The sequence below is a fragment of the Choloepus didactylus genome, chromosome 11, assembly GCF_015220235.1.
Source record: "Choloepus didactylus isolate mChoDid1 chromosome 11, mChoDid1.pri, whole genome shotgun sequence".
NCBI lineage: Eukaryota > Metazoa > Chordata > Mammalia > Pilosa > Megalonychidae > Choloepus > Choloepus didactylus.
The window spans coordinates 77,374,793-77,384,886 of NC_051317.1; the positions used below are offsets into that span (position 1 = coordinate 77,374,793).

Here is a 10,094-nt window from a genome sequence, read left to right on the forward strand (position 1 = left end):
GGAAATTGAAGAATCACTAAATAAATGGCAAGACTTTCCACATTCATGGATTGGAAAACATAACATTGTTAAGATGTCATTAATACTAAAAGTGATTTACAAATTCAATGCCATCCCTACCAACATCCCAGCAGCCTTTTTCTGCAGAAATGGTAAGACTGAACTTCAGATTCATATGGAACTGCAAAGGGCCCTGAATAGCCAAAACAATTTTGAAAATGAAGAACAAAATTGGAGGAATTACACTTCTCAATTTCCTTTTGTAGTACAAAGCTACAGTAATCAAAACAGTGTGGTGCTAACATAAAGACAGATCAATGAAATAGAAATGAAAGCCCAGAATTAGATGCAAACATCTATGGACCATTGATTTTCAAAAATGGTGCCAAGTACATGAGTTGGGGAAAGAATAGTCTGTTCAACAAATGGTGTCGAGAAAACTAGATAGCCACATGCAAATAATGAAGTTAGACCCCCCCACCTCACACCATTTACAAAAATTAACTCAAAATGGATCAAAGGCCTAAATATAAGAGGTAAAACTATGAAATTCTAGAAGATAACAAAGGGGCAAATCTCATGACCTGGAATTCGGTAATGGACTCTTATATATGACATCAAAAGCATGAGTAACAAAAGAAATAGTAGATAAATCTGATCTTATTAAAATTACAAACTTTTGTGAATCAAAGAATATTATCAACAAAGTGAAAATGACAACCTACAGAATGGAAGAAAATAGCTGCAAAACTTGTATCACCTAAGGACTCAATACCTAGATTATATAAAGAATTTTTACAACACAATGACAAACAATCCAATTAAAAAATGGGCCAAAGATTTCAGTAGACATTTTTCTAAGGAAAATACAAAGATGGTCAATAAGCACATGAAAAGATGCTCAACATCATTAGCCATTTGAGAAATGCAAATCCAAACCACAACGAGGAGAATTCAGGGGAAAATTGCAGAGTAGAAAGATGCAGTACTAAATCTTACTCCAAAAACACAAAATGGGCAGGTAGAAATTGTCTGAAACAACTATTCAGGGTCTCTGGAGGCCAGAGGAGTATTTTACAGCATCCAGGGAAGAGCGGGACAAAGGAGCTATGAAACTGCGGTCAAGTATTGTGGGTGAAGCACTCAACAGTGATTGCTGGTGCCCAATCCCCACCCTTGAGGCTAGCTGCCTCTAGTCCAGCTCCTAGCTGGCTGCCATGGACAGAGAAGGATGTGAAAGCCCTCTTTCTCAAGAACAGTGGTGGTGGGGGGTGGGGGGGGCACAACTGACTACTGATTATGGTTTTTGATTGGCAAATTGTGATCGCTGGGCCCTGGCTTTTAGCTGTAGTCTTAGCAGCTATGGACATGGACTGCAGAACCATTGTTTCAACCCCACCACTGACAAGGGGAGAAGGCAGTGGAAGTTCAAAGGTGCAGGGTCTCCTCGGGGCTGTGGGAAAAAGTCTTGTTAAGAGTGTTATCTGTTGGGCAGGCCAGGAATGCACAGCTTCAGGGAGCCAACAAAAATGTTTTTTTGGTAACTTTCCTGACTCCATCCCCATGTTTCTTTGGAACTGGTCTACACCCACTTTGTGGGTCACTGGCCCTGTTTTGACTTGAAAATATTGACTTGGGATAGACCTGTCTGGAGTGAATCTCCTTCCAGAATTTGCTAACTAGGCAAAAGCAACTTGAGGCAATGAAAGGAGATTGTAAAACAAAAACCTATAGAGGCAAACAATTGCACAAAAAGCACAGTCTCAAAAATTGTACTGCACATTCAGGGAAAAAGAAAATAAAGAGGAGCTGGAAAAAAATGTGATCAGTTAAACACAGGCTATTCTAAATGTCTAGAATAAGTTGAAAAAGCAACAAAGAAAAGCCTTAACACAAAGCCAAACAATAAAACCCTAGGCAAGAAAAAGAAACTGACCTTAGAGTAAGCTTATCAAGATAGTCAGATGCCTAGACATCATCAAAAAATTGCAAGCCATACTATGAATCAGAGAGATTTTGCCCAATCAAAGGAACAAATTAAAATTTCCATGAGACACAGAATTTGGAACAGCTAATCAAAGATGTTCACACAAATCTACTAAATCAATTCAGGGAGATGAAGGGCAATATAGCTAAAGAGAAAAAGGTTATTAAGAAGACGCTGGGTGAGCATAAGAGGAAATTTAAAGTATGAAAAGAAACATAACAGAACCTATGGGAGTGAAAGGCATAATAAAAGAGATTAAAAGCACATGAGCGATTTCTTGTCAGCAGTGCTCGAGTTGCATACCCTGTCTCCTCCAATGCCAGTGCTCTCTGAGACATGATGATGCTGGGCACCAAAGGTGGAGAGGGCTTTGTGGTGACAGTCGGGGAAGTGCCCTGGTCCTGCTCAGTGGATAAGGTGCAGCAGTTTTCAGAATGCAAAGTTCAAAATGGGGCTCAAAGTTTTCGTTATATCTATGCCAGAGAAGGTAGACCAAGTGGTGAGGCCTTTGTTGATCTTAAATCAGAAGATGAAATCAAATTGGCCCTGAAAAAAGACAGAGAAACCATGGGATACAGGTATGTTGAAGTATTCAAGTCAAACAATGTTGAAATGGATAGGTTGTTGAAGCATACTGGTCCAGTAGTCCTGACACGGCCAATAATGGCTTTGTACATCTTAGATGTAGCAAGGAAGAGATTGTACAGTTCTTCTCAAGGTTGGAAATTGTGGCAAATTGGATAACATTGCCAGTGGGCTTCCAGGGGAGGAGTACAGGGGAGGCCTTCATGCAGTTTGCTTCACAGGAAATAGCTAAAAAGGCTCTAAAGAAACACAAGGAAAGAAGAGGGCACAGGTATATCAAAATATTTAAGAGCAATCAAGCTGAAAGTTTGAATTCACTATGATCTCTCAGAAAGCTCATGGCCGTGCAGCAACCAGGTCCCTATGATAGACCTGGGACTGGCAGAGGTTATAACAATATTGGCAGGTGTGCCAGTTTGGATGTATTATGGCCCCCAAAACACCATAAACCTTTGGATGCAGTTGTTTCCAAGGAGATGTGACCCACCCAACTGTAGGTGATAACTCTGATTAGATAATTTCCATGGAGGCGTGGCCCCACCCATTCAATGTGGGCCTTGATTAGTATACTAGAGCCCTATATAATGAGCTGACAAACAGAAGGAATTCAGCACAGCTGTGAGTAACATTTTGCGAGCAATTGAGAGAGACATTTTGAAAAGGAGCTGCAGCTAAGAGAGGACAAAATGCCCCAAGAGCAACACTTTGGAGAATGCCAATTTGAAATGCGACCTGGGAGCAAGTGGACACAGCCGTGTGCCTTCCCAGCTAACAGAGGTTTTCCAGATGCCAATGGCCATCCTTCAGTGAAGGTACCCTATTTTTGATGCCTTACCTTGGGCACTTTACAACCTTAAGACTGTAACTTTGCAACCAAATAAAACCCATTTATAAAAGCCAAGCTGTTTCTGGTATTTTGCATAATGACAGCATTAGCAAACCAGAACAGCAGGGGAGCTGATTTTGGAACAATGAGTCTTGGTGCTTATGGTAGAGGCTATGGAGGCTATGATGATTATAATGGCTATAATGATGGCTATGGATTTGGGTCAGATAGATTTGGAAGAGACCTCAATTACTGTTTTTCAGGAATGACTGATCACAGATATGGAGATATTTGCTCTACTTTCCAAAGCACAAAAGGACACCATGTACACATGCAGGGATTACTTTACAGAGCTACCGAGAATAACATTTACAACATTTTTCACCGCTCAATCCTGTTAGAATACACATTGAAATTGGTCCTCATGGCAGAGTTACTGGTGAGGCAACATTGAGTTTGGCAGCTATGTCAAAAGACAAGGCAAAAATGCAGCACAGATATGTAGTACTCTTCTTGTATTCTATAGCAGGAGTAAGCGGTGGTGCTTATGAACACAGATATGCAGAACTTTTCTTAAATTCTATGGCAGGAGAAAGTGGTGGTACTTATAGTAGCCAAATGATAGGAGGCATGGGCTTGTTGAACCAGTCCAGTTATGGTGGCCCAGCAGCTGAGTGGTGGTTATGGAGGTGGCTATGGTGATCAGAGCAGCATGAGTAGATATGACCAAGTTTTACAGAAAAACTCTAGTGATTTTCAATTAAGCACTGCAGATAGCCAAGAAGAAGTGAACAGCAGCTACTACAGTAGTGAAAGCTGTGAATGAATGGAATGAGAGGGATATCCAACATCTCCAGTATGAGTGGTGGATGGAGCATGTAACTTAACCTGATCACTGACTTCTGATCAACATTTTTTAATCAAAAAACAAAAACTTAAGTTTAACAGCTTGGCAATACAAACTTGTGACTTGCATTTACTCCAAGTGGAGATGAGGATTGTTTTAAAGACTTCAGGTTCAGTATTTTTGAACACAAAGATTCATCTAGGATGTAACAATGAAGATAGAGTAAATTATAACTGTTGAACAATTTTCAGCTTTTCTCAAGTTAATTTTGTTGTAGGATGTACTTACACAGTAAGCATATTGAGGCTAAAACAGTTCAATTATGTTAAATGTTGCTCTTATTCCTACCACATTACATTGAACACTGTTTGGATGCATATTGAAAGACATGCTTTTTTTTTTTTGTAAAACTCAAAAATATAAGAGCTGTATCTACAATTAAAAAGGAGACATTAACATGTTTTTTAATTACGGGTTTCATTTAACAATGTGTAAGGTATGTAAGTTTACGTTTTTTTAAGTTAATGAGGAAAATTGAGACACAATACCAATACTTTAGGATTTTTGGTCTTGGGGCCTGTATGAAATTCTAAGGCCTTGATTTAAATCTTTCATTGTATTGTGATTTCCTTTTAGGTTTATTGCACTAAGTGAAAATTGTCAAATAAATCTTCCTTTTAAAAATTGCAAAAAAAAAAAAAAAAAGTACGAGAGGCATACAACAACAGATTTGAACATGCAGAAGGAAAAAAAAAACAGTGATTTAGAAAACAAGGCAATTGAAATTTCAAAGACAGAAGAACAGATAGAGAAAAGAATGGAACAAATTGAGCAGGGTCTCAGGGAATAACAGTATGGAATCCACAAGATAGGCATCATAGGTGTCCCAGAAGGAGAAGAGAAGGGAAAAAGGGCAGAAAGAGTATTTGAGGAAATAATGGTAAAAAAAATCCAGACACTTATGAAAGACATAAATATACACGTCTAAAAGCACAAGCGTAATATACTTCAAACAGAATAAATCTTAATAGACCTACTCTGAGGCACATAGTAATCAGAATGTCAGATGCCAAAGATAAAGAGAGTATCCTGAAAGCAGCAAGAGGGAAGTGATTCCTTACATACAAGATGTGCTGGTTTGAATCTGTTAGGTACCCCAGAAAAGACCATATTCTTTTAATCCATTCTTGGGGGGACAGACCTATTGTGGGTAGGACCTTTTGGTTAGGCTATTTCAATTGAGATGTGACCCAGCCCATTCAAGGTGGGTCTTAATATTTTACTGGAGTCTTATAGGAGAGGATAAAAGCCAGAGATATTTGGAGAGAAGCTGAGAAAGAAACACCCAGAGACATTTGGAGAGAGAGAGAGAGAGAGAGAGAGAGAGAGGCATTTTGAAACCAGAAGAGAAGGACAAGCACATGTCGCCATGTGCATTCGCATGTAACAGAAGAACCTCAGATGCCAGTAGCCATTCCTCAGAGAAGGTATCTTCCTTTTGATGCTTTAATTTGGACATTTTCATGGACTTAGAACTGTAAATTTTTAACCTAATAAAACCCCATTGAAAAAGTGAACCCATTTCTGGTGTATTGCATTCCGTCAGCTTTAGCAAATTGAAACAGATTTTGGTACCAGAAGAGTGGGGTGCTGCAATTTGCAAATACCAAAAGTGCTGGAATAGCTTTATAAATGGATAAGTGGAAGATTCTGGAAGAATTGTGAGATGCTTTACAGTAAAGACCTAGATTGCTTTGAATAGACTGTTGGTAGAAATATGGATGCTAAAGATACTTCCAGTGAAGCTTTAGACAGAAATGATGAATGTGTCATTGCAAACTGGAAGAAAGGTGATCCTTGTTTTAAAGCAGCAGAGAATTTGGCAAAACTGAGTCCTGATATCAGATAGAAGGCAGAATTTGAAAGAGATGAGCTGGAATATTTAGCTGAAGTGATTTCTAAATTAAATGTGGAAGGTGTGGCCTGGCTTCTCCTTGCAGCTTAGAGGAAAGGAATAAGCTGAGAACTGAACTCTTGGGTACAAAGAAACCAGAAACTTATGGTTTGGAAAATTCTGAGTTTCCAGAAAGCAAGTCCCCAGAGAATAGAGCCCCATGTGAGGATTTAACCAGTTAGCCATCCCAGTATGTATCAGGCTTGGAGATGGAGTTATCCAGAAAGGATTTGTGGAAAGTCATATTGTCTGACAGTTGGGACCTGTGTGTTCTGCATGCTAAACAAACAAGTTTGTGACAGGGTCTGTATAAATGGAAACACTGCCAGCCTAGACTAAAAGGGATAAAAAAGGGACATATTGAAGGAAAAATGACTTCCAGGACAGAATCATGGAAGCTGAGGTCTGGAGTCAAGAAACCTTGGGCCAGGAGAGTGGACCCACCCATGTACCTGGAGAGGGTGAGTTTGTCCTGGAGTTGTGGAGGGCAGACCTTCTTCCCTGTTGTTCAGGAAGGGAGTTATTACCACCCCAGGGCCCTTAGATGCCTGGGGAATTGAAGGGAGCTTGACCACTCCATTGTTCAGGAAGAATGCTGCCATCCCAGACCTCAGAGAGGGTAAAGCACATTCCTTAGGGTTTGGAGAGAGCCTGGTCACAACCCCACAGCTCTGAATGGGTTGAGAGTGTGCCCTGGAGATGGAAGAGAGTCTGGGTGCTGCCCTGATGCTTGAATAGGGTCGAGCCAAGAACATCATGGTATCCTCAGAGCTCGGAGATGTTGGAGCCTTCACCCCAGTGTTTGGAGAGAGCACGGTCACTGTGCAATCCCTTGGAAAGGTCGGGACTGCTGCTCTCTCTCATGCCCTGAGGATAAAACATCTTTCTGTAGATGACTTCAGACTTTGAAATCTAATGAAGTTTGCCCTGCAGGTTTTTGAAACTGGGATCTTTGACCCCTGTTTTCCTTCCAATTTCTCCCTATGGAAATGGGAATGTTTATCCTATGACTGTCCTTTCTTTTTTTATTGGAAGCAGATAAGTTGTTCTAAGTTTCACAGGTGCACAGACAGAGGGGAATTTTGCCTTAGGACACACCATGCCTGTAACTGATTTTAATGAGACTTTTACTTAATATTTTTACTAAAATTATTTAAGTCTTTTGTGATATTGTGATGGAATGAATCTATTTTGCTTATGGAAAGAACATGTCTTTTGGGGGTCCAAAGGGTGGAGCATGCTGGTTTGAATCTGTTACGTACCCCAGAAAAGACCATGTTCTTTTAATACATTCTTTTAATACATTCTTGGTGGGACCTTTTAGTTAGTCTATTTCAATAGAGATGTGACCCAGCCCATTCAAGGTGGGTCTTAATCATTTACTGGAATCCTCTATGAAAGGATAAAGTCAGAGACATAGGGGAGAGAATCTAAGAGAGAAATGCCCCGATACATTTGGAGAGAGAGAGAGAGCCATTTTGAAACCAGAACCCAGAAGAGAAGGACCAGCAGGCATCACCATGTGCCTTCCCATGTGACAGAGGAACCCCAGATGCCAGCAGCCTTTCCTCAAAGAAAGTATCTTCATCTTGATGCTTTAATTTGGACATTTTCATGGCCTTAGAACTGTAAATTTTTAACCTAATAAAGCCCTATTGAAAAAAGCCAATACATTTCTGGTATATTGCATTCCGGAAGCTTTAGCAAACTGAAACACAAGGAAACTGCTAGAAGATTAAGTGCCAATTTTCATCAGAAACAATGGAGGCAAGAAGGTAGTGGTATGATATATTTAAGGTACTGAAACAGAAAACTGTAAGCCAAGAATTCTTTTTCTGGCAAAACTGTCCTTCAAAAATGAGGGATAGTTTAAAACATTCACAGATAGACAGAAACTGAGAGAATTCATCAACAAGAGATATGCCCTGCAAGAAATACTAAAGGGAGTTCTGTAGATTGAAAGGAAAAGACAAGAGAGTGTAGAAATGAGGAAGGAGGAGAGTATAGAAATGAAGGTTAACAGTAAGGGTAACTAAAGGGTAAAATAAGAGACAACAATAAGGTAGGACATATAAAAACCAAAGGATAAAGTGGTTTAAGTAAGTATCACCTTTACAGGAATAATGTTGGATGTTAGTGGGTAAAACTCCCCAATCAAAAGACATAGATTGGCAGAATAGATTAAAAGAAAAAGTATGACCAACCTATATGCTCTCTATAAGATATTCACCTTAGACACAAGGACACAAATAGGTTGAAAATGAAAGGTTGGAAAAAGATATTCCACACAAACAACAACCAAAAATGAGCTATAAGACAAAATAGACTTTAAGTGCAAAACTGTCATAAGAGAGAAAAAAGATGTGATATATTAATAAAATGGGCAATCCACCAAGAAGAAATAGCAATCATAAATGTTTTTTTCACCTTACTTGGTGTCCCAAAATACATGAGGCAAACACTGGCAAAACTGAAGGGAGAAATAGACATCTCTACAATAATAGTTGGAGACTTTGATACACCACTCTCATCAATAGATAGAACATTTAGACAGAGGATCAGAAACAGAGAACATGAATAATATGATAAATGAACTAGACCTAACAGACATATACAGAACATTGTACCCCAAAACAATGGGATAAACATTCTTCTCAAGTGCTCATGGATCATTCTCCAGGAGAGACCATATGTTTGGCCACAAAACAAATCTCAGTAAGTTTTAAAGGACTGAAATTATATAGAGCACTTTCTCTGACCTTAATTGAATGAAGCTGGAAATCCATAACAGGTGGAGAATTGCAAAAAACACAAATATATTGAGTTTAAACAAAACACTCTTAAACAATCACTGGGTCAAAGAAGAAATTGCAAGAGAAATCAGTAAATATCTCAAGATGAATGAAAGCAAGAACACAACATATCAAAACTTATGGAATACAGTGAAAACAGTGCTGAGAGGGAAATTTATAGTCCTAAATACCTATATTAAAAAAGAAGAAAGAGCCAAAATCAAAGACCTAGCTGCACACCTAGAGGAATTAGAAAAATAATAACAAACTAATCCTAAAGCAAGCAGAAATAAATAAATAAAACATATTAAAGCAGAAATAAATGAAATTGAGACTAAAAAAACAACAGAAAGAATTAACAAAAACAAAAGTTGGTTCTTTGAGAGGCTCAATAAAATGGAAAAACACTTATCTAGACTGACAAAGTAAAAAAGAGAGAGTATGCAAATAAATAAACTCAGAAATGAGATGAGAGATCTTACTACTGACCCCAAAGAACTAAAAGGATCATAAAAGAGGTTATAATCAAAACCATATGCCATTAAATTAGACAATTTAGGTGAAATGAACAATTTCCTAGAAACATACAAACAATTTCCACTGACTGAAGAAGAAATAGAAGACCTCAACAAAACAATCACAAGTAAAGAGGTTGAATCTGTCATCAAAAATCTCCCAACAAAGAAAAGCCCAGGAACAGATGGATTCACAGGTGAATTAACACCAATCATCCCAAGAAGCTTTAACACCAATCCTTTTCACACTCTTCCACAAACTTGAAGAGGAGGGAACATTACCTAGCCCATAGATGAAGCCAACATCACCTTAATACCAAATTCATATTAAAATACCACAAGAAAACAAACAAACCAATCTCTCTAATGAATACAGGTGTAAAAATCCCCAACAAAAATACGAACAAGCTGAATCCAACAGAACAGCAAAAGAATCATAAACCATAATAAAGTAGAATTTATCCCTGGTATGCAATGATGGTTCCACACAACCAAATCAATTAATGTAATTGTTCTGGTTTGCCAATGCTGCCATTATGCAAAATACCAGAAATGGACTGGCTTTTATAAAAGGGATTTATTAGGTTA

At 38.6% G+C, this 10,094-nt stretch overlaps 1 pseudogene; it reads left to right on the top strand.

Annotated features, from left to right (window-relative positions):
- Window positions 1–2,326: 2,326 nt before the first annotated feature.
- Window positions 2,327–4,361, top strand: LOC119505886 (annotated as a pseudogene).
- The last annotated feature ends 5,733 nt before the right edge of the window (window positions 4,362–10,094 follow it).